A 21,933-nucleotide genomic window follows, 5' to 3' on the forward strand; every position below is an offset into this window, starting at 1 on the left:
GTAGAAATAGAGCAGATGAAATTAGGGGTCTTCTTGTGGGAAGAAGTTAGGAAGTCTATTTTAGGTATGTTCTGAGTGGCCCGTGACTAATTTATTTTTGATAGAGAAATTTGGAGAGAAGATAGAGTGAGAGAGAGACACATGAAGCCCTGATTCACCATAAGTTTCCCCCTGTGGAAAAGCCTCATGTGTGTGTGGAGCAGGGTCTTGAGCCCAAGTCCTTAGCTCTGTAATTTGCCTAACCGGGTGTGTCACCACCTAGCCCCACATTCTGTTTTTAATGAGATTCCTGGACTTTAAAAAGAGAGAGAGAGAAGTTAATTGATCCCAGCTTCTGTGTCTCAAAAAGAATTTTGGTCCATTTGCTCAAAGGTCCATGATAGAAGATGACCAGAGGGCTCTGGAGTCCAACTCCATCAGGACCCAGAGAGAGAAAAGCAAGAAAGGAAGAGCATTTGGATATAGTCAAAGGTGTAGTTGTGGCTTGGAGAGAAAGAGAAGGGCTGGGGAGACAGCATAATGGTTATGGAAAAAGACCTTCATGCCTGAGGCACCAGAGGTCCCAGGTTCAATCCCCAGCCCAACTATAAGGCTAAGCTGAGCAGTGCTCTGGTGATAATAAAAAAAGAAAAAGTGATTCGGGAGGTAGCATAGTGGATAGGCATTGACTCTCAAGTGTGAGGTCCTGAGTTCAATCCCTGACGGCACATGTACCAAAGTGATGTGTATTACTCTCCTGTCTTCTTCATGAATTAATTTTTAAAAAAGAAATAAGAAAAAAATAGGATTTCTTGTGGAATGGAAAATAAGATGGGACCATGAGGAAAAAAATGGACTAATATAGACAGTTGTAGAAATAATAATTAACTCATCTGTAACCTTGTGAGAAATGCTGTCAATTCCAGTGGAGGGAATGGGTACACAACTCAGGGAGCAACGTGAAATACCCTATTATAATTTTATAAATCAATATTAAAATTGAAAAAATAAATAAGTAATAAAATTGAAATATTTCAGGAGAAAAACGAAAAGAGAGGGAAATTATAGATACATATCTTGGGAGTGGGAGGAGGGGTGACATGTAAATAAACATTTGTGGGAGTCGGATGGTAGCACACCGTGTTAAGTGCACATGGCACAAAGCATATCAATGGAGTAAGGATCCTAGTTTGAGCCCCCAGTTCCACACCTGCAAGGGGGAGTCACAAGCATTGAAGCAGTTCTGTAGGTGTCTATCTTTCTCTCCCCCTCTCTGTCTTCCACTCCTCGCCATTTCTCTCTGTCCTATCCAACAACAATGACATTCTTGTCACAAATTTCTATCTAAGTGTCTGCCACATTATTGAGTGCACACTCAAAAGTTAAAATCATATATAAAATACTAAAATGATAGGGCAGAAGGTAGATAGCATAAAGGTTATGCAGACACTCTCATACCTGAGGCTCCAAAGCCCCCCACCACTAGAAGCCAGAGATAAACAGTCCTCTTGTTGAAAACTAAAAAGATCAGTACTTCTAGCCATTATGGTGAATCCTTAAAGAAATACAGATGGAATGTCATGTTATCCGGCAATTTCACTAGGAGGCATAGACCCAAAGATAGAAAAGCACAGATTCAGAAGGATATGCATAAGCCCATGGTTACAGTGGTCATATTTCATATTATCAAAAACCTAGAAACAAACAAAATGCCCTTTGACATACGACTGGGAAAAAATGTAATGGGGCACATACTCAATAGAGTATTATTCAGCAATAAAACATGATATTGTGTCCACTGGGATGAAGTGGATAGAACTGGAGATTTTCTTTAGCGAAGCAAGTAGGGTGAACAACTTCAGAATGGTTTCACTCATAAGTGGAACAGAGAGAATACAAATGTGAATAAAAGTCAACCTATATTTAAGAATGGAGAGCTGTAGTTATCTATGGGCGTGGCAATGGGGACACCAACCTTTGGTGATGAGAGTGGTGAAAAAGAAGTAAATAGAGGCCAAAAGGATGCCTATTGAACACACATGTTGCAATGTGCAAGCACCTGGGTTTGGATCCCCAGCCTCCACCTGTTGGGGGACTTGTGAAGCAGGGTTGCAGGTGTCTCCCTCTCTATCTCCCCCTTTCCTCTTGATTTCTGGCTGTCTCTAATAAATAATTAAATAAATACAATTAAAATAACTAGATACATGTAAAGTATATCAAAAGTAATGTTCCATAATATAATATTTTTTTAAATTTCTTTAATGGGGAATTAATGTTTTACATTCAACACTAAGTACAATAGTTCATAAATGCATAACCTTTCCCACTTTCCTCATAATGATACACCCCCCACTAGGTCCTCTTTCATCCCTTTTGGACTAGTATTCTCCTTTTCACCAAACCCAGAGTCTTACTTTGGTGCAATGCACCAAAGATAATCTTTTGGTTTTGGTTAAACATAAAAACACTCTAGTCAGGAATCTGGCAGTAGCACAGTGGGTTAAGCACATGTGGTACAAAGAGCAAGGACCAGCATAAGGATGATGTCTCTGGCTTACAGTTGTTTCTTTAACAAGTGTGTTACTTCCAAGCACCAGGCTCTGCATTTAACAAGATGGCTATTAGTTGGGTGGGGGGGGGGGGAGAAAGACAGATAACATAATGGTTATGGAAAGAGACTCTCATACCTGAGGCTCCAAAGTGTCAGGTTCAATCCCCTGTACCACCAGAAGCCAAAGTTGAGCAGTGTTCTAGTAAAACAAAGAAATGTATAAATAAATACAATGAAGGGAAGAGACCATGATTGTTATTTATGCAAAGAAACTCTAGTGACTTAATCTCCAAATCTCAGGTTTAATCCTTTGCACCAGCATCATTAGAGCTGAGCAGTGCTCTTGTTAAATTGTTTCTGAACATACGCATTACAAAGTAAGACAAACTGAGACCAACTAACTGGAACCCACACAAACTGACATGACTCCAGTATATAAGTGAAGTATAAGGAATTTATTCTTACGTTTGAAAGAGTGAAAATATGGCCAGTCCACATACTTACAAGAGACAACACCAAAGGACAAAAGACAAAGACAAACCTCAGCTGAGTGATCCCAGGCCGGTACCAAATCTGGTCCAGTTGCTCTGAGACACCAGGCTTGAAATTCACCCTCCTTTAAAGGGAAAGGTGAAGGGGGATCTGCATGATTGAGGGGTTTACCTTTGGTGTCAAAGTTTCAAGGAGAACGTTCCATTCTTATCTTCCAGGGAGGAAGCCAGCAGTGTTTGCAGAAGCCAAATGGACAAGTTAACATAGAGCTGAGAGACCAGGGTGCAGGGTGTGCAGATTCAAGGCAAACATTTATATCCACCGGGTGCAGAGCAGAAGCAATTAGTGTATTAGTGTGGTTTTATCTGGTTTCTAAGACATCTTCTCTACTTCAATGAACTTGTCCAAATTTGGGGAATTCCATTTTCTCACACTCTGGTAAGAAAAAGAAAAATGGGGCTGCGTGGTGGTGCACCTAGCTGAGCACACATGTCACAGCGCAAGGACCCAGGTTTGAGCTCCGGGGCCCCACCGCAGGGAGAAAGCTTTGCAAGTGGAGAAGCAGGACTGCAGGTGCCTCTCTCCCTCCTGGCATCCCTTCCCTCTTGATTTCTGGCTGTATCTGTTCAATAAATAAATGAAGAGAAATTAAGTCTCATGCCTGTAACATGTGCTCTCAACCAGGTGCGCCATCACCCTGCTCCCCGACTCTCAATTTCTCTTTCTTGTCGAAAATAAATACAAATCAAATCAATAAAATAGCAAACAGCTTAGTTTGTTTTCATTATGTCACCATCGGGGCCAGAGCAGCTCACTAATTCATTATCTAGACCTTCCAGCTCCTTAAAAACCACAAGAAGCTGACCCTGAACCACCAGGCTAGAGAGGCAGCACTGGGCTCCAGGGCAGAGACATCTCTGTTTCCAGGATCGTCAGCTTCAGCCAGCCATACGGGCTGCTGGGTCTTGTAGTTCGCATGGCTCTTCTCCTGGCTGACTGGGAGGAGACAGACTACAACTCAATGTCAGTCCAAGCGGGCCAGTGGGGTCCTGCACAGGCTGCTGGGCGGCAGGTTCGCCTTGTATCCAAATACCTCCTCAGTATAAAACAGGTAGGTGCACAGGTAAGGTCAGGTCAAATTATGTCCTCAGGTTAACAAAGCTAGTTCAGGCAGAGTTCTGGTGTGGATGGGTCCTGGGTCTGGTCCTGATCTGTTCTGCTTCTGTTCCAAGTAGCTGGTTCCTTTCTGAGTCTGGTCCCGGAAACTGCAGAAACCCCTGACCTTTGGTGTGCTGATTGCCACGGGATATGCCAGATGGGGGTTTCTGAACTTAAAGACTAGCAGGCAGTTTAAAAGTTGCCATCCATGTCCGAATGTCTATGGCTTTTATCCCTGAACTAGGCTGGGGTGGGGCTTAGGTCATTTCCAGCCAATGAGAATTGGGGTTTTCCTGACATGTAGGTCTAACTTAATCAGGTGATACAAATGTAGGGCCTGCCCTGCACAGGACTTTATCTTATGCTGGTGTAAGGGGCATTTCAGAGAACTTGGGCCGCATTGAGCTTGCCCTGCACAAGACTTTATCTTATGCTGGCCTGAAGGGGCATTTCAAAGAACTACGGGGGCCACATAAAGCTTGCTCTGCACTGGACTTTATCTTATGCCTGTGCAGGGCCGTTTAAGGGCGTTTATGCTGCATAGGACTTATCTAGGCCGGCCTGCAGGACTTGGGGGACAAGGTTCTAAGTTTTATCTTTCACTTTCCTTTGTCACTTAAAACTCAAAAGTATTTTAGCACTTCACTTTTAACAATGTTTAATCACTCAAATAAGCATTTTAACATTTCAAACTCAAAATAATATTCTCACACTGGAATATTCACTTTAACTCTAACAAACACTCTAAACTGAAACAACTTTTCCTCATTTTTCCAGCCTATTTAAACATTTCACACTCAGACGAATACTTTCACACTTAATATTCTCATACTTCTTATATATGTCTTATTGTCTTATATATGTCTATTATTTCAAGTACATGTTGTTTCAAGTACATATTGTTTCATGTACACACTTTAGTATTACTCTAAGTGCATATACCTTATAGATTAATATTATTCTAGTCTAAGTCTGGACATAAGTCACAGCACTAGATTCACACTCCTTATACATTAACATTATTCTAGTCTATGGGCATAAATTACAAAATATTTGTTTAGGAATCTGAGGTCTCAGCCCTTGTGTTGAAGGGGTCGTGTTTTCTTCATCTGGTATATGTAAGGGACACTTAACTGAATGCTTGAATATTCTTGTTTCTGACATTCCATCCCCTTGGTTTGAGGGCTTAGAAGGCTCGAAAGGTCCAGTGGTCTAGAGGGAGCTTGAGAGAAAACTGGGCCATCCCATATACCAGCTCACTGTGCCTGCACTTACCTGAGGTGTAACGTTTTTCATCCCCTCCAATAACTGATCTATGTATTGGTGAATACATTCCTCGATAAGAGGTTTTAAGATCATAGGAACTGCCTGTGGTTCCAATGTTTAGGGCTGATAGGCCGTGTCTGGTGGGGGGTGTCAAGAGTACCAGTCTTCTTCTAGGAATGTGAATATGCCCTCTGGTTGCCTAATTAACATGTATAAAATAAATACTGTGTATATGATCCTTTATCTGTGTAACAGGCTCACAATCCTGCTGCCCAGGTTGCTGTCTGTAGTAGAGGATCCCTGTGTACACGTTTCTTAGAATTTAATGGGTCATGCCCTATCAGATGGTTTGCTAGAGTGACCAACTGGTGTTCATCTTCTGGCCCTGGCTTTGAGTAAGTTTTCCAAAACATAATACTGTATTTATATGTACAAAATTGGCAACGAATTTCCTTAGGAAAAAATGTTTCTACAAAGTCTAGATTGGACATTGTATATATGAAACAAAACAGTAAGCCTTCAAAATGCATTTTGTAACAATTATAGAAAAACCAAAATTGATTACTCCGTGTTCCCAGATCACACTTCCACCCGGAGTACACACACAAAATCAAGTTGCACAGCTTGGGCTAGAATATCCCCCAATGAGCATCTCTTAATAGCTTACTAGTGGATCTGTGTATAAAAGTGTTGGTTTGTAATACTCCCATAGTGTTGTTAAAATTCCAGAAGGCTCTTGCCGGGCTGGCTTGCTTCATGGGCGGGTAACAGAGACGTGGAGACAACGGCTGGGCAGGGAAGCTGTATTTCTTTATTCAGGAACAACGATTCATAAACTAAGACAAACTAATCACCAAACAGAACTTTGCTGTCTCTTTGCGGCGGCACAAGCACTCTCTCTTACTCTCGAACTCAAGAACCCAGGAACTCTGTCACTCTCGGACTCAGGAACCCTCTCCCGGGGTTCCTTGGGGCGGGGCCAAGCAGGCCCGCGAAATTAATTGGACTGATCCAATTCTCTTGGCGGGGGAGGGCTAGAACAAACCAATGTAAAGCATACGACACCACAGTTTCATGTGCATCATGGATCTTTGCCTTGAGCAGCTGTCCCTGTTTCTCTATTTTTCATTCATGTATACTTTTTAACTGTTTCTCTTTCCTTGTGGCCATACCCCATATTTCATTAGCAGTTTTAATAAAATGTTTGTAATTTTCCCAGTCTAATTCAAAGTCAAATAGTTTGGTCGTATCAAAATAATGCTTCTCTTCATAGTGTAGAGTGGTGATCAGAGTGGTATTATGCACTGTGGCTTCTGAAGAATTAGTATATAACACCCCTTTGTCAAAGTATAAATAATGCTTACTTCTTCAAAGGAGGTTTTATTCTAATAAGTGCACACTAGTTGAGTGGGCACAGCTATACATATTAAAAAGGTGCAATCACCCAATTTCTAAGCATTTTTGGCACCAGTGCCTTTGCTAAATTTGTGGTTGCCAATTTTACCTCGGGGAGGCCTTTATGTGTAAATAAGTTTGGTCTTAATTGCAGGCACTCCTCCACAGGTATATACATTGATGTGTTAGTAGTATTCAGATCTGTGCACAAGAAATAGTCCACAGGTATAACCCATTCAGTACTCCAGGGTTGAGGAACAACCTGGGTGTGCTCGGCTACATAAGTATTATCCAAGAATATTTGCAGCAAACTTGGTTTACAAATTCCATCTTCACACCAAGATTCACCCTTGGGGTTCAATCTAGTTTGAAATTCTCTAGTCCTTCTCCCAATTCCAGTGGTGAATAAAGTGTTTAGTTGTCTTTCTAGCTCCTGGAATGTAGAAGTGTACATCTGACACATCACTACATTGTAATTCTCCACTATCAGTGACAATGTCCTATTGTATTCTTGCTGGTAAGTCCCCTCCAATGCCTTCATCTCAGTCTGCATGGTATTGATAATTATATGCATAGAATCCAGTGCTGTACGTAATGCATGGATGCCTCTAACTGAGTCCTTTCTCAGTCTCTCCAAATTAGCTATGTTCGGCTCTAAGGGGCTGTATTAGGGTGGCAGCAATACCACCTCCCAATATGCCTCCAACTATCATTCCAGCCAAAAATGCTCATGCTGCTAGGAACAGTAAAGATTTCCTTCCTGTCCGTTGTGGGGAGTATTGTAAGTTACTCCTAGGAATACTTTTGCCATACTTCCCAGGAGGAGTAAAGGCTGTAAGAGGAAAGGAAATCTGTATTGGCCTGACGTGGTGTTGGTATCATAGTTACAGGTAATTTCAGGTTGGGTACCGCCATGGGGGCTCTGGTTATCTTTGGGTTTCCCTTTGGTGGAATTACCATCCTTAGGGTAATGAGCAGTCTTGAAATACATATATTCTGTGTCATTTCCTTTCTTATGGGTAAGAGCTCCTCCATCCATTATACATGCTCTGTGGATTAAGTTACAAGTCAGGAAATTCACTGGTGTATAGTACAGTACATCCCATGGTTGAGTGAATAAATTGGTCATATCCTGTTTGGGTTTCAGTGCTGTCCAGTGAGACATATGCCATATTTGATGTTGCGTATTCCACCACCTCCCCCTCCTCCATTGCTTGAAGCTGTGGTCTATTTACATAATCATTGTTTTGTCTGAGACCTGCCCTGCCTGCAGGGTATTGATTTAATCCCCACTGGTTAGATGGAAGCTTGCTACATTCATGCTCTTTTTTTCCTCTCCACCCCCTATCCTACACACTTCTTTTTCCAGCCTGACAATTCCATTGTGGAAGGTATAAAGGCAGTTCTTTTCTGACCAATAATGGCAGAATTACATTGTGTTCCCTCTCAACCAAAAGTTCCTGGTTCCTCTCCCTCATTGCTGAGTAAGCAGCAGCCTAGGTTGGTTCTGGCCCAGTTCTCTCCAACCCAGAGAGCATGTGTCTGGGAAGAAACACCTTCAGGCTGTCCTGGCAATTTGAGGTCCTGACTCTGCCTCTTAAAGAGGTATTATGTTTGATATATGGTATCCAAAGTCTGTCTTATTGAGAGGTAGTATATAGTAGAAATAATATGGTAGTCCTCTATGTTGTATCTCATGGATTCCTTTCCTGGTAATTTTCCATGATTTACACCCTGTAGTGGTTTATTATCTGCTTCCTTAATGTGATATCTAGGTCTGCCTGAGCTATGATCTAGATCACATTCTGCTACTGTGAATTTAGTAATGCCTAACACCGGTGTCTGATACTGTCTACTTTTCCATCCTGTGAAATTAATTGCTTGCCTTATATGGATGGAGTTATCCGGGAGAGCGAGATGTCTTTCCCGAATTCTATGGTCCCTTCTGTGGTATTAATATCCCATGGTATTGGGAATTCTAACCTGTCAGCATGAATTCCAAAATCACAACCCTCAATCATAGTATAGGAGGGTATACACCTTCTGGTAGAGGCATGGGTGTTATGAATCTGAAGATGATCTAGAAAGGAAAATATCAAATTGTATGCTGTACTTTTGTTATTGTATGAATTGATTGTGTTGGCAACCCAGGCGACATTAATTTAACATAATATATTGGGTGTTCAAAAAACTAATTGGATAGGTTTACCTATCGTAGGCCAGAGGTTGTCAGATAGATAGTATAGGTGTAGCATGCTGGAGGTGTTATGTAGGTGTGCTAACTTGTTAGTTTTCTTAAAGTTACTTAATACAGATCCTGTGGTGATATATCTCCAGTATGATTATAATAATTAATTGCCTTTCCCTTATGGTTATGTTGCTGGTAATTTAGGAGCCATAAGGGTTTCTCTCTCTTGCCTTTATGGTACCCTGGTACAACACAACAAGTGTGGGTAGCTCCCTGTGGTGAACAATACAACTTAGCTTTCTTAGGGGCATTGGATGGCCATGGTTGTGGCCCAATATCTGTTAAGACTAGTGGCATCCGATAAGGATGTACACCTAGAGTCATGATTTTCATCCACTGTTCCCATGAGGGCCAGTTCTCCAGGGAAGTATTCACAGAAGGCGATACCTCATCATTATAATACCCTAAGTGTCCAAAAAATGGTAGGTTGGGAAATTCCTCTACACACAGCTATATAGTACTATCACTTGAATTCCCTAAGAACTCATCCTCACTCTGTATTTTGTCCTTTTAATTCTTTGGACATAAATTTCCACGTGGAATTGGTAGGGCTGTAACTCATCTTTTAACCAGTTTAGGCTTTACTTATTTCCCTTTATTACATGCAGTCCAACTCATTGGATTGCTGGATCTACAGATTCAGTGGCAGTGACTGATTCACTAAATTCACAATCCTTTCCTTGCATTGCTTCTGCAGACCCATTGTAAGTTATCCTGTTGTCATCATCCCAAGCATTTTTGACAACCATGGAGAAGAATGCTCTTCATAGCGTCATGTTCATAAACCTCACCATCAAAAGGATGTAAAGTGAAAACTGCTTGAAACACATCACCTGTTAGTAGCTTAAATGCCATCTGATGTATGTAGCTAGGTGGCCTCCAGTGTGTGGAGTATATTAGCATGGAATCTGTCTTATTGGTCCAAACTTCTGAGAAATGAGATTTCAGTGGATTTTTCTCAGACCTGTTAGTATTACCTGAGTCATTAGTTACCAGCATATATATCTTATTAGGATATAAGGGGCTACCCTAGCTCTACTGATCACATCCTGGATTCCAGACGTATGTGATACTGTGAATATTTCTGCCAAAATGATTGTATGATAGGAACAACATTACTATATAGGGTCTTATCAGTCCAATACAGAGGGAGATTCATCTCAGAGTCCACTTCCTTTGGTGTCCATGCCTTTCAGTGGCTCTGTAGTTGGCAGTTCTGGCATAGTGGGTTTGGGTTTTGCAGTAGTGCTGATTGTACTGGAGACAGTACTGTCGGCATTGATAGTAGTGTCATCTGCCTGAGTGCTAGTGATGATGTCAAGAATGTGGTCACTAACAATGCACAGAGTGTCATATTTGGGGTGTGTAACATTAGGTGTAGTAAGCTCAGGCATTGTAGGGGTAGGGTGTGCATGGGGAGGTTAAGGTATCTCACTGGCCCACTAGAGATGACTTTCATTTTCTCAGTGCAATGAGGAAGAGAATCAATAATCCCCACATCAATCCCTTCAGGCACTGTCTTTGCTCCTCAGAAAAGTGTGCCTCAGTCCAGCAGATGGTGTAATTAGCTAGCAGGACTCCTAGTCTCCTGTTCCCTGTGATATTGCTCTGGTTGCAACTATAAATTGGCGCAGGCGCTGCGTTGCGAGCTGCTTGACACTGTGCCAGCTTCACAGGAAGTTCAGCATGACTAGACTCTCTAGGCCAAACTGAAACCATCTTACCATTTGCCATGATTAAGCTCTGTGTGGTCTTAATAATATTTACCTATGGCCAGGCTCAGAGCCTGACCAAATGACAAAAATAATGACAAAACCTTTACTGTACTTTGTAAGATTGATCATAATGGAACAAGCAATAGCAATATGCAGAGTTTTTCAGGAGGCCCCAATAGGAATAAATGCTTTCCCCTTTATCTACACCACTTCCTTTAGTGTTCCCCCTAAAATATAGAAAAAGATTGGTGGTTCCCACAATGGAGGGGCCACCTTACTTAACATAATTAATGCAAAGTTATGGTACCTGCCTAGATACAATGGGCCTTTTAATCTACCATCCACCACTATGCTCCTACCCCCTTATAGAAGAATAGTACACAAGATCCTAGGTTACACAGTGAGCATATACAGAAGATGGATTCTAGCTAGAGAGTTTAACTTGGAACAAAACAAAACAAAACTCCTTGATCAAACAATAGAACAGATTTTGTGAAAAATGGGTTGCTCAATTTGTCTAAGGCCCCTAGAAACATAACAAGCTTAAACTTTCTATAAACCATTGTCTTCTGATGCATAGGGCCAAGAAAATGGCATAAATGGTAGAATAGTAATCTTAATAGAACATTTGCCTAACACACAGGTACAGGAAAAACAAAAGACACAGAAACGGTGATGTGGTCTCTAGGGCAGAAAGTGCCCCTGGAATGTAAATGTTCCACAAAGCAGGAGGTGTTCCCTACCTGTGCTGTTCTTACTTGGTGATTTTTGTTTCAATAATCAAAGCCTTGGTGGTTTTTTTTTTTAATAATTAATACCTTGGTGATTTTTGTTTGAATTATGTAAGCCTTATGAGGCTATAAAAATAAACTTCTGCGTAAGTAACACAGAGATGTCTGCTTGAGCTTGATTCAGCATCAACTCACTCATCTCTCATTCTTCATTCTTTGCCGATGCCCCTCCTCCTTCAGGCTAACCCTAATAACCTGCTGGGGCTGGCTCCTGGCAATAAATACTCTGACAGGTAACTGCAATCTCATGCACAATAGGGCCTCCTAGGTAAATAACAAACACAATAACAACTATCACTAGGATGTACCTTGTGCACATGCTCTTGAGCTATTTGGTCCAGTTTGGCCAACCTTAAGGCACCCTTGTTCTTAGTAATCTAAGCAGTGTTCCCTTGACCTTCTGTCACAATCTAGCCTTTCCCAGTGATTGCATTTTCTTGTCCCTGTAGAGACAAGTGTCTGGTCTAATTAGTTGTTGGTCTGGGAGGTTCACATATTCTAAAATTGGTACTTGTCTGATTGCCTCTCGAATAGGGGAGTCCCTGTAGAGTCTAGGCCTGTTGTTTAACTCAGAAGATGCCTTTAATATTGCTTCCTCAAGATTTTTATATTCACTGTTCGTTAATTTAGCTTTAATGAGCCCATTCCATCTCTACATAATCTGCTGCTATTGGGTTGTAAACCATATGGAATTCCCATATGATACCTAAGTTCTGGTCCCATTGTTGGATCATGTTTCCAGTAAAATGTGTTCCATGAGATCAAGGAGCTAACTGTATGACAGTTGCAATACCATATACTGATATCCAATTGCATAAAGTAAAAATAACCAGATTTTGGGAGGGGCTATTGCCACTTCTTGCTAGTCCTAGACCTGTTCATACATCCATTATTGTACAAGCATATCTGTCCCTGTACTGTTTTAGGGGTACTATAAAATCTATTTGTAGGGTATGGTTAAAATGTAATTTTATTGCAGTCTGTCCTGGGTATCTAAGAGAAAATCTATTTGTTCATTTGGACAATTTTTACAGGACCTGATAGCTTCCTTTACCATGTGCCAAATGACTTTAGCATTCCTTTCTTTAAACCACTTCTGTGTTCCATGATTCCCGGGATGCCCTAAAAACTCATGAACTTCTAAGATTTCCTCCAGTGTGATGGGTCTAATCTGGGAGCCCCTTTTTAACTCTAATTTTGTTTCTGTGTTTTCTGTCACTCTCCATCTGCTGTCTATTTTTCCTATAAGAGCTGCTAATTAATCAACCTCATTATTATATTTAGTCTGTAAAGATTCATCTTTCTTATGAGCATCTACATGGTATACCTGAATTTTGATGTCTCTCCCAATCTGATGTAGCTCTCCTTCCATGCTTTCTTACTCCAAATCGCCTTTCCATTGATTTTCCAATCTGTATGTTCCCATTTTCCTGACCATAAGGCTATCTCTTTCACTACACACCATGAGTCAGAGAACAAATGTAAATCCTGTCTCTCCTTCAAAGAGTTTCTGGCAGCTAAAAGAGCTGCTATAACTTCTGCATGCTGTTTGCGTGGGACATGCCTTGATCAATAATGATCATGTTATCGGATGGTCGCAGTGCTGCGGCTTTCCATCTTACCACGTTATTTTGTGTGGTAGTGGAACCATCAGTGAACCAGAGAGGAGGAGTATTGCCCTGGTCACCATCGTTCAATAGGTACCTGTTTCCGGGGAGGGGAGGTGTGTGTGTGTGAGGAATATACTTGCTGCCCCAGAGCTTTTTGTAACACCTACTCGGACACCATGGGTACCATCTGTGGAGGTTAGAAACCAACTGTTACTTGTTAGAGACTTTACCCAGAAACCAACTGTTACTTCTTAGACACTGTTACACTGAAACCAACTGTTACTTGTTAGAGATTGTTACACTGAAACCAATGGTTCCTTGTTACAACTGTTAAACTGAAACCAAAGGCTCCTTTTACAGCCTTTAAACTGAAACCAACTGCTCCTGTTCCTTGTATTATAAAAAATAGAGAACAGGGAGTCGGGCTATAGTACAGTGAGTTAAGCACAGGTGGCGCAAAGCACAAGGACCGGCTTAAGGATCCCGGTTCGAGCCCCAACTCCCCACCTGCAGGGGAGTCGCTTCACAGGCGGTTAAGCAGGTCTGCAGTTGTCTATCTTTCTCTCCTATCTGTCTTCCCCTCCTCTCTCCATTTCTCTCTGTCCTATCCAACAACAACAACAACAATAATAACTACAACAATAAAACAACAAGGGCAACAGAAGGGAATAAATAAATAAAATAAATTTAAAAAAGATAAAAAAAGAAAGAAAGGATTAAAAAAAAAAAACAGAGAGCAAGAATGTTGCGATCATCAGTGCAGACCTTCCCCTTGTGTGGACAGGTGTCAGCCGCCCAAGCTTAATCTTGTGAATAAAGACTCTTGCTCTTGCATGTAATTCTGGTCTTCCTTGTGTGAGATCTGGACTCTGTGCACAACACCATCCTCTTCGCTACCAGGGATACCAGGAAGAAACTTGAGAGATACCATTTCCATTGAAGTACTTTTCCTTCCATTGGTAGGCCACTCCATGCCTCTGCCAGTGACTTGAACCAATCTAATATGGACAGGGTAGTTTGGAGTACTACCGGATTATTCCTCAAAATAGAGTGGCATGTTCTGAAAACTTCATAGACTGTCCATACATACTTTTCAAACAAGGAAAATTTGTTCTCTGACTATGTAAATCTTTTACAATAAAATCCTACGGGACTTAGCCTGCTCTGTTCCCTAACAAATGTATTCCAGTTTCCCCAGCTGAGTTTATAGTATACATCAATGACTACTGTTTGACCTTTTTAAATATCAGTGTGCTCCTTATATTCTATAACTTCTTCACTATGCCAAAGGCCTCTTCTTGTGGTTCTCCCCATTCAAAATACTCAGGTTTTTTTTTTGTTATGTCATATAAAGATTTAAGTACCATTTTAAATTTCTTTATTGAGGAATTAATGTTTTACATTCAACAGTAAATACAATAGTTTGTACATGCATAACATTCTCCAGTTTCCCATTGAAAAATACAACCCACACTATGTCATTTATCATCCTTCGTGGATCTGTATTATCCCCACCCACCCACCCCAGAGTCTTTTACTTTGGTGCAATACACCAATTCCATTTCAGGTTCTACTTGTGTTTTCTTTTCTGATCTTGATTTTCAACTTCTGCCTGAGAGTGAGATCATCCCATATTCATCCTTCTGTTTCTGACTTATTTCACTCAACATGATTTTTTCAAGGTCTATCCAAGATCGGCTGAAAATTGTGAAGTCACCATTTTTTACAGCTGAGTAGTATTCCATTGTGTATATAGACCACAACTTGCTCAGCCACTCATCTGTTGTTGGACACCTGGGTTGCTTTCAGGTTTTGGCTATTACAAATTGTGCTGCCAAGAACATATGTGTACACAGATCTTTTTGGATGGATATGTTGGGTTCCGTAGGATATATCCCCAGGAGAGGAATTGCAGTGTCATAGGGTAGGTCCATTTCTAGCCTTGTGAGAGTTCTCCAGATTGTTCTCCACAGAGGTTGGACCAATTGACATTCCCACCAGCAGTGCAGGAGGGTTCCTTTGACCCCACACCCTCTCCAGCATTGGCTGCTGTTACCTTTTCTGATGTTTGACATTCTCACAGGAGTGAAGTGATATCTCATTGTTGTCTTGATTTGCATTTCTCTGACAATCAGAGACCTAGAGAATTTTTTCATGTGTTTCTCTGCCTTTTGGATCTCTTCTGTGGTGAATATTCTGTCCATGTCCTCCCCCCATTTTTGGATGGGGTTATTTGTTGTCTTGTTGTTGAGTCTGGCAAGTTCTTTATATATGTTGGTTATTAAACTCTTGTCTGATGTGTGGCATGCAAAGATCTTCTCCCATTCTGTAAGGGGTCTCTTGGTTTGGGTAGTGATTTCTTTTGCTGTGAAGAAACTTTTTAATTTGATGTAGTCCCATAGGTTTATACTTGCCTTAGTCTTCTTTGTAATTGGATTCGTTTCATTGAAAATGTCTTTAAAATTTATGCGGAAAAGAGTTCTGTCAATATTTTCCTCTAAGTGTTTGATATTTTGTGGTCTAACATCCAAGTCCTTGATCCACTTGGAATTTGCATTTGTATTCGGTGAAATACATTGATTCAGTTTCATTCGTCCGCATGTTTCAACCCATTGTTTCCAACACCATTTGTTAAAGAGACTCTGCTTTCCCCATGTAATAGTCTCGGCCCCTTTTCAAAGATTAGATGTCCATAGGTGTGTGGGCTCATTTCTGAGCTCTCAATTCTATTCCACTGGTCAGTGTGTCTATTCATGTTCCAGTACCAAGCAGTTTTGATGACAATGGCCCTATAATACAGTTTGAGATCTGGGAGTGTGATGCCTCCGGTTCTGTTCTTTTTTCTCAAGATTGTTTTGGCAATTCTAGGTCTTTTCTGGTTCCAGATAAACATTTGTAGCATTTGTTCTATTCTCCTAAAAAATGTGCTTGGGATCTTGATGGGGATAGCATTAAATTTGTAGATGGCTCTGGGTAATATATTCATTTTGATGATGTTAATTCTTCCAACCCATGAACATGGAATATCTTTCCACTTCTTTTGTGTCTTTTTCAATTTCTTTGAATAGTGACTCATAATTTTCAGTATACAAGTCTTTCACTTCTTTGGCTAGGTTTACTCCTAGATATTTTATTATTTTTGTTGCTATAGTAAAAGGAATTGATTTCTGCATTTCAATTTCTTCTTAGTGTTTTCATAGAGGAATGCCACTGACTTTTGAATGTTAATTTTGTAGCCTGACACATTACTGTATTGCCTGATGATTTCCAAAAGCTTCTTGCTGGATTCCTTAGGTTTTTCCATGTATACTATCATGTCTTCTACAAATAAAGAGAGTTTGACTTCTTCTCTTCCAATCTGTAGCCCTTTAAATCCTTGCTCCTGCCTGACCGCTATGGCAAGAACTTCCAACACTATGTTGGATAGTAATGGTGATAGTGGGCAGCCCTGTCTAGAACCTGATCTGAGTGGAAATGCTTCCAGTTTTTCACCATTGAGTATGATATTGGCTGTAGGTTTGCTATATCTTTCTCTGCATCTATTGATATGACCATGTGGTGTTTGGTCTTGCTTTTGTTGATGTGGTGGATCACATTGATTGATTTACATATATTAAACCAACCTTGCATGCCTGGGATAAACCCCACTTGGTCTTGATGAACAATCTTTTTGATATACTGCTGTATCTGGTTGGCTAGAATTTTGTTCAATATTTTTGCATCTATGTTCATCAGAGATATTGGTCTGTAGTTTTCTTTTTTGGTTGTGTCCCTGTCTGCTTTTGGTATCAGGGTGATGTTGGCTTCATAGAAGCTGGCAGGGAGTATTCTAGTGTCTTCAGTCTTCTGGAAGACTTTTAAAAGTAGAGGTATTAGTTCTTCTTTGAAGGTTTTGTAGAATTCCTTTGTAAAACCATCTGGTCCAGGACTTTTATTTTTCGGGAGATTTTTGATAACTGTTTCAATTTCATTAGCTTTGATGGGCCTGTTAATGTTATACACATCCTCTTTACTTGGTTTTGGAAGTTGGTAGGTATCTAGGAACTTGTCCATTTCTTCCAGGTTCTCTAGCTTGGTGGCCCCAGCTGCAGGGAGAAAGCTTTGCAAGTGGAAAAGCAGGGCTGCGGTGTCTATCTGTCTCTCTCCCTCCCTATCTCTCCACTCCTCGATTTCTGGCTGTCTCTGTTCAATAAATAAATGAAGATAATTTAAGTCTTGTGCCTATAACATGTGCGCTCAACCAGGTGCACCATACCAGCCCTGACTCTCAATTTCTCTTTTTCCATTCAAAATAAATACAAATCAAGTCAATAAAAAGGCAAACAGCTTATATTGTTCTCACTAAGTCACCATCGAGGCCAGAGCAGCTCACTAATTCATTATCTAGAGCTTCCAGCTCCTTAAAAACCACAAGAAGCTGACCCTGAACCACCAGGCTAGAGAGGCAGCACTGGGCTCCAGGGCAGAGGCATCTCTGTTTCCAAAGCGTCAGCTTAGGCCAGCCGCACGGGCTGCTGGGACTTGTGGTTCGCATGGCTCTTCTCCTGCGGCTGACGGCGAGGCGTCGGACTACAACTCCCGTCAGGCCAAGCGGCGCCAGCGGTGTCCTGCACACGCGCGGCTGGGCGGCAGTTTCGCGTTGCTGTAGCTGCGAGTATGCTGTGCATAGTTGGTTGCATGGCGGCCTCAGGTCAGTCACAGCTGGTGGGTGTCCTGTGGCGGCGGGAGCAGGGCGAGACCTCAGCGTGACCGGTCTTAAAGATCTGGGGTTCTGCGTGTGTCGAGAGATGCGCCAGCCTCGCCTCTGTCCATTCTGCACCGCCTCCCTGCTGGTCTGGGCCCCGCTTCCCCTCGCCCCGCTTTGGGGAGCGGGGAGGTGCGGTGCCCGCGGGGGCGCGGCGTGAGCCGCTGGGGCGGGCGCAGGGTGTCCCGGGCAGGCTCCGGCGGGCGACCGGGTGCGCGGACCCACAGCGGAGAGCGGCGCTGTGCGCTGCGGCCTCTGACCTTGGCCGCTGGCAGACCAGCGCGTCTGCGCAGGCGCGGGGCCGCGGTCCCGCAGTGCGCGCGGCGCCTGCGCGTTTGTGTGGCTGCAGGTGGCAGCCAGCTGCGTGTCTGCCGCCGGGCGGGACTGGCCTGCTGGAGCTGGTCCCGCTGCAGGATCCTGTGCAGTGACTCTGGGGCCGCCTCACGTGCTGCCGTGCCGCTAGTCTGGGCCAGACGCTTGGTCGTTATGATTATTTTAATACTTTTTATTTATTTATTCCCTTTTGCCTCCTTTGTTTTATTGTTGTTGATGATGTCATTATTGGATAGGACAGTTTGAAATGGAGAGAGGAGGGGAAAACGGGGAGAGAAAGGCAGACACCTGCCTACCTGCTTCACCGCCTGTGATCGACCCCCCTTCAGGTGGGAATCCTGGGGCTCGAACGGGGATCCTTACTCCTGTCCTTGCGCTTTGCTCCAACTGTGCTTAACCCACTGCGCTACCGCCCAGCCCCAAATAAAGAAAATATTAACAATAAAATCAAAAGGAAGGAAGAGCTACCGAGTAGGGAGAGGAGGAGAGAGACACTGCAGCCTTGTCTCTGCGCGTGAAGCTTCCGCTGCAGACGGGGATGGGAGATGGAAGGACTGATACCCAAGACCCCAGCACTGTGCCATGTCGCTCAGCTTGGCGCGCCACTGCCCTGCCTCACCAATAAAGGATAATATAGCTGTCAGTCCCCGCATGAGTCTAAGTTTGCTAGTGCCCACAGGTAGGAAGTAAAAAAAAATTTGCTTGAAGGAATTTGAACTAATTTTTAAATTTCTTTATTGGGGTATTAATGGTTACGGTTGACAATAAAATACAATAGTTTGTACATATGCAACATGCTCCTCATAGCATGCTGTCCATATAGCAGTTCGACTCCCACTAAGTCCTCTGTTTCATGTTCCAGGACCGGAGCCCTGCCCTCCACCCCAGAGTGTTTTCCTTAGCTGCAAGTCAACAATGAATTTTAACTATTGATTCAGCCCACTGCGTCCAGATGTTACCATCTCAGCATGTCAATTTGAAACTACGGGGCCGATTTTATAGCTTTAGACATTGAAAAAAATACCTGCCATAATTGTCAAAGTCTGGCATTTGGTTGACACTTCAGGCAGAGGCATTTGAGCTGATGAGTTTCTGAGAACTGCAGTTAGTGACTGTCAGACACACAGAGGCGCGAACACGCTGCTGGCGGCCTCGCGGTTGTTCCCATGACCCATCTCGAAGACTGTCGCTTTCTTAGAGAAGTCAGCTGTGTGCTCTGTCCTCTCAACTTGCTTTCTAGTCCTTTCATAGTTTTGGACACTTTGAACTGTCTCTGGACGGTTTCTTCTGATTAATTTTTTTCCAGAATTACACCCCCCCCATCAGCTATGGTGAGATTCCCTGACTTACTGTTCATGTGAACATGGCCCTTTTCTGTGCTAATTTCTTTCTTGCTTGCTTTCTTGCTTTCCTTATTTATTACTAGAGTACTGCCCAGCTCTGGCTTATGGTCGTGTAAGGATTGCACCTGGAACATCAGAGCCTGTGACATGAGTCTCTTTGCATAACCATTATGCTATCTGCCCCCATCCTTTTGTGAAGCTTTCTATGAATTTTTCCAAGCTGCTTTGAGAACAGGCACAAAGAATTAGAGATATTTCTAAGTAATTTTACTCTTATTTAATACGAGTATTAAATGTGGGAGGTCTGCGCAGCTTAAAAATAATCTTATAGGAAATGTTAGGTGGGAGTCAAGTGGAAGCACAGTGGGTTAAGTGCACGTGGCGAGAGGCACAAGGACCAGCTGAAGGATCCGGGTTCAGTCCCTGGCTTTCCACTTTCACAAGTGGTGAGGCAGATCTGCAGGTGTCTGTCTTTCTCTCCCCCATCTTCCCTTCCTCTCCGTTTCTCTCTGTCCTATCCAACAATTATGACATCAGTAATACAATAATAATATTGTTGTTACCTACAACAATAAAACAAGTGCAACAAAAGGGAATAAATAAGTATAAATTTTTTTTAAAAAAAAGATGGCAGCAACGCCATTCTTAAAAAAAAAAGGAAAAAGAAGTATTAGCTGGCACCCAGGTTAAAATATTCCTATTAGATGTGCTAGCTGGGCAGGGGTAGATAGCATAATGGTTATGCAAAGAGACTCTCATGCCTGAGGCTCCAAAGTCCCAGGTTCAATCCCCTGCACCACCATAAACTAGAGCTGAGTAGTGCTCTGGTAAAAAAAAATAAATAAATAAAAGTGGTAGATGGTTGGTCAGGCACCATAAGTTAAAATATTCCTATTAGAAGTGTTATGGTAGCACAGTGGGTTAAGCTCAGGTGGTGCAAAGTGCAAGGACAGGTGTAAGGATCCCAGTTTGAGCCCTTGGCTCCCCACCCGCAGGGGTGTGCTTGATAGGCGGTGAAGCAAGCAGGTCTTCAGGTGTGTCTGTCTTTCTCTCCCCCTTCTGTCTTTCCCTCCTCTCTCCATTTCACTCTGTTGTGAATAATAATAACAATAACTGCAACAATAAAACAACAAGGGCAACAAAAGAGAATATATATGTAAATATTGAAAAAGTGTTAGCTGTGGGGCAGGCACCCCAGGTTAAAAATTCCTATTAAAAATGTTACTTACCTCAGGGACAGACACCCGGATTAAATATTCCTATTAGAAGTGTTAGCTAGGGGCCAGGCACTCTGGACTAAAATATTCCTATTAGAAGTGTTAGCGGGGGGGGGGGGGTAGGCACCCTGGGTTAAAATATTCCTATTAAAAGTGTAAGCTGAGGGTTGGGGGGCCAGAGTTATAGGGCTCTTCCTTGATTACTTAGAGCTCTCCTCCATTCTTCCTCTGCCACTGGCCTAGAAATCCTACGCTCACCTAAAATTCCCAATTTAAAGCAGCCTCCTTGCAGAGCTCATGCCAGGTGAGTCTTCAAGCTGTCATCTTGGCTCCATCAACCACCCACCCCCATATTACTTTTTTTTTAAATATTAATTTATCCCCTTTTTGTTGCCCTTGTTGTTTTATTGTTGTAGTTACTACTGCTGTTGTTATCGATGTTGTTGTTGGATAGGACAGAGAAATGGAGAGGGGAGAAGATAGAGACAGGGAGAGGAAGATAGACACCTGTAGACCTGCTTCACCACCTGTGAAGTGACTCCCCATATCACTGTTTTAATACAAATCTCTGAGCAGTATTTAAGACTTCAATTAATTATGAAGTCTAATGGATGTTTTCCTAGATCTTTTAAAACTTTTTTTATGTATTTTATTTATTTTCCCTTTTGTTGCCATTTTTTTATTGCTGTTGAAGATACTCTTATTATTGATGTATAGATAGATAGGACAGAGTGAATTGGAGAGAGGTGGTGAAGACAGAGGGGAGAGACAGATAGACACCTGCAGACCTTCTTCACCACCTGTAAGTGATTCCCCTGCAGATGGGGAGACAGGGGCTTTAACTGGAATCCTTAGGCTGTTCTCTAAGCTTTACGCCGTGTGCGCTTAACATGCTGCACATGCCCGACTCCCGTTGTACTAGTTTTTTTTTTATTAATTTCTTTATTGGGGAATTAATGTTTTACATTCAACAGTAAATACAATAGTTTTTACATGCTAACATTCCCCAGTTTCCCATATAACAATACAACCCCCACTAGGTCCTCTGAATCCTTGGACCTGTATTCTCCCCACCCACCCACCCCAGAGTC

The sequence above is a fragment of the Erinaceus europaeus genome, chromosome 13 (genome assembly GCF_950295315.1).
Source record: "Erinaceus europaeus chromosome 13, mEriEur2.1, whole genome shotgun sequence".
In the NCBI taxonomy this organism is placed as follows: Eukaryota; Metazoa; Chordata; class Mammalia; order Eulipotyphla; family Erinaceidae; genus Erinaceus; species Erinaceus europaeus.